This window comes from Eulemur rufifrons, chromosome 30 (assembly GCF_041146395.1).
Source record: "Eulemur rufifrons isolate Redbay chromosome 30, OSU_ERuf_1, whole genome shotgun sequence".
Taxonomy (NCBI): domain Eukaryota; kingdom Metazoa; phylum Chordata; class Mammalia; order Primates; family Lemuridae; genus Eulemur; species Eulemur rufifrons.
Window position 1 is genome coordinate 56983471 of NC_091012.1, and position 7791 is coordinate 56991261.

The 7791-nt window shown below is 41.6% G+C and overlaps 1 protein-coding gene across 1 annotated transcript in view; it reads right to left on the reverse strand.

Annotated features, from left to right (window-relative positions):
* The window catches only part of HTR2C (5-hydroxytryptamine receptor 2C), a 304472-nt gene extending 296945 nt beyond the window's left edge, over window positions 1-7527 (reverse strand). Inside the window, exon 1 of the mRNA XM_069463743.1 lies at window positions 6960-7527. The gene's annotated coding sequence lies outside the window, so the exon portion shown is untranslated. The remainder of the gene's footprint in view (window positions 1-6959) is intronic.
* Window positions 7528-7791: the final 264 nt, after the last annotated feature.

Below are 7791 nucleotides of genomic sequence, written 5' to 3' on the forward strand. Positions count from 1 at the left end.
TGTGTATGCTACAGCTAAGCTTTAGCTGAATTAATTTAAAAAGATTTATGATTTTTTAATTGCCCTAAAATATATTCAGAGAGATTACCTGAAATCATTTCAGGGAAATTTGTTATTCTGTTGGATGCCTTGAGTTCTTAAATATTACTGTGCAGGGTGGTAAAAATTCTACTTTAGCTCTTCCTTCATCTTCTTTCACCTTTACTTTAACTATTGGGACCCAGTTTCCTAAGAGCAGTAATACAATCAATCAAGATATATTAATGATTACCTACTATGGGCAAGGCATTTGCCAGATATGTAGGCTGGTCAGCAAAAGCTTCATGCAAGAGATGGGGCCTGAACGAGACCGGAAGACCAGGTAGAACTTACATAGGCTTGGGAAGGGAAGCTACATACCATAGTACTGGACTTGTCCAATCTTACTCCAGTATTTCTAGCAATAAATTATTTTTGAATCACAAATCATAGTTTTTGTGTCATTTTAAAATGAAAGTGATCAATGGAAATAATTGGTTTGGTTTTTTATTTTTTTAAAACCTACTTTTAAAAAGCCTTTAAGCATACTTAGAATTTTTGTAAGTATGCTCCTTTTACTCTGCATTAACTTTAGTTTATGTATTGTATTCTGATATGGTTTTTCTACCTGGGTTCAGATCAGTAAATTAAACAACTGACAACTACTTTTTACAGCACCTATTTTCCAAGTCATAGTTATCAAATTATTTTTTTATGCTTCAATTGTGAAAAGGAAATACATGGCAAATGAGATCAGACAACACTTCAAACTTCCCTGATACGTGATGAATGATTTTTAATGACCCTTATGTCACTCTAGTCTCAGACCTCCAGGACTTCAATTTTCCTGCTTGAATTTAGAATAGGCAACCTTATACAAATGACCAAATATGAATGGCCTTTGTTGTGGTGTCACATATATTACAAACACACACACCTATGTGTCCAACTCACTGCAGTAACGTCTGCTCTGTCCCATTATCTAAACATAAAATAGCATTATTTTCCTGATTTCATTTCAGTCTTTATATTATCTCTATAACTCCCCTGAACTTCACTCAGCTTCTTATCCCTCAGTCTCTCAGCATTAACAGTACTTTCTCATTTGCTCTATTTTTATGGGTATCAATAGCTGAATCTCTAGATGAAATGTTACATGTCTATCTTATTGCCTTGCCAAGCAACACATCACGGATTAATGCACATTGTCAGTAATAATATCCTCACATTCACATGCAAATCTGTTCTGTCCAAAGACTTGCAGCTATCATATGAAACAAAAAATTAGCCAGTTCCCAAACAGAGGCAACAGAGTTTACTGTTTAACAGTATGGCCTCTGAAATCAAAACTGCCTGGTTTCAAGCTTGGTTTTGTTCATTTAGTTTGAGCAGATTATTTAACCTCTTTGTGTGCCTCAGTTTCTCCATCTGCAAACTATGGATAATAGTAATACCATCTCATAGGATAACTGTGAGGCTTCTATGAGTAAATACATGTAAACCTCTTAGAAATGCGTAGTACATAGTAAATTTCAATAAATAACAGCCATTATTATCATCTTTTATATCTCTTTTGTGAAGAACAATTACTTGCTAACTTGGCAAGTCTTCCTGCTTTCATTATAGGAAGCTGTACTTGAAAAGTATTGAGTGAGTCTTGATTCCTGAGATAAAATGGGAGATATGTGAGTTTAAAATGTGCTTACAAAAAGATTTGAACACTGTGACATTTATTTGTAGGCATTTACTGATAACTTTAAAGAAGATTTCATGTTTTATAAAAATGAAACAAAGGAAACCCTAGCCAGTTTTTTCATTGGTATTCTTTTCTAAACATTAGTTGACATTGTCTTTGTTTTCAGTGGTGTTCAGTTTTCACTTTTTATTTTTATATTGAGCCCACCCCACAACCTGCCATTAATGCTCACCCTCCTTGCTTCACTCCCAATCAAGCTGTTTCGCCTTTGTTCACTACTCACCTTCCTCCTTCCCAGGCTCTCTAACTACCGTGCACATTAGTTCAGGTTGCCCCCATGGTGGCTTGAACTCATGCTCTAAGCTCTGCTTTCTCTACTGCTCACTCCTTTGATCAGAAATTACTCTCTTTACTGTTCACCAGAGGATGTCTTGTTCCTACAGTCATCTGGTCCTGAATAATGAATAACATGTTTATGAACTTGGGGCAGATGAAATGGCCATTGCTGACTACCTATTTGCTTTCAAACTATTTCTTTGGAATGGCATGCTGAAATTTTAAGCTGAATTGTAACAGTGGATGTGACTTTTCCTTCAAAGGCTTCAAGAAGATGGCTTTTCCACATAAAGGTATGGGAATACTAAATAGGAGTGTCTACAGCCTAGAATGTGACTATAAAAGTTCATTCAAACTCAAACTCAAGCAACTGAGTGCCCTTGGTTGAATTAAGAAGTTGGGGAAATTTACCTTACACACCTCCTTAGCTTCTGTGAAGCATGCAAGTAAGATTGCTGAGAGTAGGGGATATGGGAGTGGAATAGAGAAGTTGAGAAGAGTGGCAAAAGTGTGGAACGTGTGTCTGGAAATATAGGAGAGAGAATTAACTAACGACATATGAAAGGATTGCTAAGCAGTACTGAGGGCCCATCTGAGATTGGAGACAATAATGTGTAGTGTTAGTTTTTCTACATTAGTGCACAGCACTCAAAGTACAAAACAGGGTACATGAACCTCAAATAGGGGAGGCATAAAGTGAGGGCAGTGGAAGGGCATTGAGGAGTGTGCATTTTGAGTGATGAAGGGAAATGTCGACATGACTAACATAAGGGTCAGACTGGTAAGAATAGGAAGTGAAGCCAAGAGAGGACATCATAACTAGGAGCTTTGGGAAGGGCCCCAGAAGTCTCAATGAGGTTGACAAGCAGGTTTTGGTTAAGGCAAAAAGGTACAGTGAAAAAGCTGAGGGTCTCTGATTTCTAGTACATTGTTGCTCAATGGAACTTTCTTCAGTGATGGAGGTGGTCTATAACTGCACTGTCCAATAAGTAGCCACTAGACACATGTGGCTAGTGAGTGGTTTAAATATGCTCCGTGAGACTGAGGAACCGAATCTACAACTTTATTTAATTTCATTAAATTTAAATTTAAATACTCACATGTGGCTGGTGTCTGTTGTATTGGACAATGCAATTCTAAAGGGTTTCTGATAGCGGTCAATAAATTTGTGCTTAGTTGTTAATAGCTAATAATAACAATATGTTACTTCTCTTAAGTGGGCATTTGCATTATTTAAAGGAGACAATGAGATTAAAGAAGGAAATTCCTGAATGTAGCATTTCAAGTGCCAAGGAAAACCATGAAGGCTACTAGTTCGGGGTCCAAAAAGCCTTTCTAGTGCTTTTCAAATTGGCCCATGCAAGTGGTCATCTATGAATAAGGTTAACTCTAATTAACAAGAGTGACTGTATCAACTGCCACCTACATGTACAGTGAGGTAACAAGCAAGTATCTTAAGAAACTGCAGCTGGCACGGTCTTAGCCACAGCTGAGAGGAGGAACGAATGAGCAAGAGGAAGCAGAGACAATGGGTAGAGGGAGACAAAAAACAAAATTAAGATTCCAGCTTATGTGCATCTTATTTGAAATCCTGCTTTCACTATGCCATTTGTGCGTTAAAATGTCAGAAGTGATTGTCAAAGAGTTGTTGCAGGTGAGCATCAGTATTAAATCTGCTAGTCACTGGCTAAATGATGATACAGCTTAATGTCTTGGTTGGTTTCAATGTTATTTGTGTAGAATGGAGATTACTAGGTTGTTTTGCAGCAGTGTTCTCAGTATATGAAAAAGCCTCCGTAAAATGTTTTGAAGAACGGCAGTGACGGAGAGATCGATGGATTGAACACTCATTAAGCTGGTGATGGGCGATTTCTTTCTGAGGTTCAACAGTACAATATGTAGGTAAAATAACACAGGTATCCTGGAATGCTGACAAATAACAATAAATATTTCTTTGTGCAATAATTAAACATTTTCTAAGCAGTTAATACTCATCTGTTTCATAACAATCAGGTGTGGTTAATATACTATATCGATATACAATAAATTAATATATTATATCACAATAATATACTATTAGCCCCAATTTATGGCCAAGTTTTCCTAGTTTGCTCATGGCTACTCAGGCAGTTAGAGGAACAATATATAGCATTTCTTCTGCCAGACAACAATAAGGTTTATCAGATGCTCTACTAAAATAATCTTGATATATGTGCTATATATCCTTATTTTGTGAGATATTCCACTACTATAAAAGTGAGGTGGTAGGAGGCTCTTTAATGATACTGGCCAAATAGAATGGAGTTCCAGGAGCCATTAGAACCTGGGACTTAATTATTTTCCAGCAGGCTCAGCAAACTGCAGCCTTCTTTAATCTCAGGTCTTGAACAATATAATAAGAGCAGCTGAGGATACTTAATGTTGATTACTGATAATCTATTCTTCAAATTTTGTTTTAATTTTTGTATTTCCCTTAGTGGAAGTAGGATAACTATTACTTGAAGAAAATAAATGAAACAGTAAAAGAATTGAGGTTTGACTCAATTATAATGCTGAGCTAATCCATTAAAATGTTAGGCTTTTTAGATGTTACTTTTATTGCTAAAGGAATAAGCACATTCTTCTCAGGTAGCTTTGAAAGCACAACGAAATATTTCTTATTCTCTTGCCTTAAATTAATCTACAAGAATACCTTGAGAAATGGAGGGGAAAAAATCCAATGGTACCAAAAAAAATGAAAGATAATAATATCTTCCTCTTTCACAGGCTTGCTATGAAGACTATGTGAAATTACATATATGTAATGCTACCAGATCCATATCTGGCAACCAAGAGGTTCTCAAAAATGTCAGTTCTCACCTCTGTTCTCATGAATTTATACTGCACCAAAGCCTGTCATGCTATTATTTGAAAGAGTCATCACTGTCATCCATGACACCTCTAGGTGGAGATAAAACCCTCAAGAAAGCATAGGAAGGGTTAACAACCCTCTCTAGAATACGCAGATAGAAAAACACTGTCATTGTTGGCTTAAGCACCCCCAATCCTACCTTGACACTGCAATCACAAGCCTTATCCACCTTCTGAATTTCAGGACTTGCGTTGGGCTTGTTGCTGTAGATGATAGAAGCTATTAGGAAAGAAATCATGCTGATGAAACAATTTTTTTCCCTCACCAGGAGGATCAGAAGAACATACTTAGGGAAATAAAAATATAATTAAATATCCTATAACCTGCCTCCCCCAAATATCAAAATATAGAAAAATTATTTAATTCCCTCCACCTTTTGGGTGGGGGATTGGGTTGTAGATGCTTTCCAAACAGCAAGATGCTAAGGAAATTATACTCGTCTGAAAGGACAATATTCAGCGTGATTTAAATACTGCAAAAGAGAGGCAATGATCATGGTAGAAATCATTTTCTATGGGGCATGTCAGTTGGCTTTTGTCATTGTCTACATGTATGTAGCCAACCACGCAGTAACACCTTGTTTCTACTGCATTCATATTTTGATTATCAAATGGCTGATACATAGGTAAACTTAATGAAAAATGTAAACTCTGAAACCCAGATGTCTTTTTTTCACCACTGTGTATGTGAGGTCACAATTGTCTGCACACAGGGGAGCTCAGAGGTTACTGCGTAGCATTCCTCACCCGTCCCCCCCCCACCTCCCGCCATCATTTTAGCTCAATCCTATGAGCTTCCCTCGGTTATCCTGCCTAAAAGGTATGTGGTAAGGGGCATATACACTTAGCAGTTCAATGATCAGAGCCTTCCTTGGATGGAACTTGTACTGGTAAATATTAATGAAGAAGCTGCGCAATACATATCCAATAACTGCCGAGTGTCACTCGCTAAATTTGAGTTGGGGAGCACTGTAGCTTAAAATAAAGGGGTCTTGAACACAATGCAAAGTGTTTGTCACCTCAGGTCGCATAATACCCAACAGGAAGCAAAAGGCAAAGGGCACGGCGCAGAAAAGAAACAGACACACAGACATGTTTTGAAATGATGAACTTTATGTGGAATCAGGAACGGCAACCTGTTCTCGTGTTCAGCAATTCCGAGGTACGCTGTAAAGACTACTTGTCAGGTTAAACTGAGTAAAGGGACAGGAATAAGAGGCATCGCTGGAGACTTTCCGCAATGCTTTTCAAAATATAAAACTGTCACCAAATGACTTAGGTAAGTTAATAAAAAAGGCTTGCTGGATGCCCTTATACTGTCCTCTTAAACTTACGTGACTGTCAGCAGCAGCGCTATTCAAATTCAGTCAACAGCTGTTAGACTAAGACACAGATCCGCAATGTGTATCTCCCCAGAGTTACGGGTGTTCACTGAGACCCGCCAGAAAATTAGGGTCGGTTTTCAATGAGAAAATAATAGAGGATCCTTTGCCCCACTCTACTCCCACTGTCCTAAGCTGTGCGCCCCCTCCCACTTGCCTGCAGTCCAATTTCTTAAGAACGTAATCCGTCCTCCAACTCAGTTGCACCTTCCGCAGCCCGACCCTTTGCCCAGTGACACCGCGTTCAGTTTCCCTCCTCTCCCTCCCCCCTCCTCACTTCTTGAGACCCCACCCCCGCCTTCTGTTTCTCTCTCAGCATCCTCCGCGCTAGGTTCTCCAGACCCCCGCCTCCTCCCAGCACCTTCATCTCGAGTCCCCGCTCCTAATCTCCTTTGAGACTATAGTGCTTCTCCCGTGGAACCTAAGCTCCTCTCTCCTTCCAGAGACTCAGTCTCCACGCGATCTACGCGTTCGGAGTCCCTTCCCCCCCACCCCCGCCTGGGCCAGTGCGGTCCTGCAGGCTGCAACCATCCGGGACCTGTCCCCGCTCCCCACCCCATCCCCCACCTAAATCATTAGGGTCTCGGCTAGCAATGCCGCCCGGGGCTCCAACTTACCACTAGCGTCCGGGAGGAAGACAAGGCAGCGGTCGCCGCGGCGGCAGCTAGACGAGAAACGGACTCGGCTGCAATCGCCCAGCGGAGCCCGCGGCAGTCGGTGCGCTGCGCTGCGCTGCGCGCCGCAACCTCGCGCCTCGGCGGAGGGAATGAGGGACGGAGGGAGCTCGGCGCGATGGGAAGCGCCGGCAAGTCGACCTCCTCTGGGCGACCGTGCGCCCCCCGGCTATGTTTGGCTCTCCTTGCTTCCCTATCTTACTTTAGCTTAGTAACTGACCACCTCCAGCATCTCTGCACTAATCGCTTCTTCTTTCTTCTTCGATGGCCCCTAACTAACTACACTATTCTAAACGGACGAAGGCCACCACACGAGCTCCACGACGATCTCGACGACTCCGACGACAACGGTGTGCAGAAAGAAGAAAAGTTCATATGCAATCGGCAGGTAAGGGGCAGGCAGGCCGATGGAGCGGCCAAGGCTAGCAATCTAGCCGCTCCAAGGGCAGGATCGGAAACATCGGTGCACCCGAGGAAGGAAGCGTCCTCGGCGAGCACCAGAGCGCCTACCCAGCGCTGGTGAAGCTGCACCGCACTCTTGGGCCAAACGCGGGATGAGGGGAGGAGCCAAATGCAGCCAATCAGAGCTCAGTGTTACGTTGCCTGGGGCCTGTTTGGACCGGTCTCTTAGTGCATCTGGAACCTACTGGCAGGGGGCGCGAGATCCCATGGTGGGGGTGGGGTTGGTGATTAACTTGATTCACGAGGCTTCGAGACTGGGGGGAACTGGGGTCAGCATGGCACGGGGTTGGGGGTTGAGGGGAGGCTTTCTCAA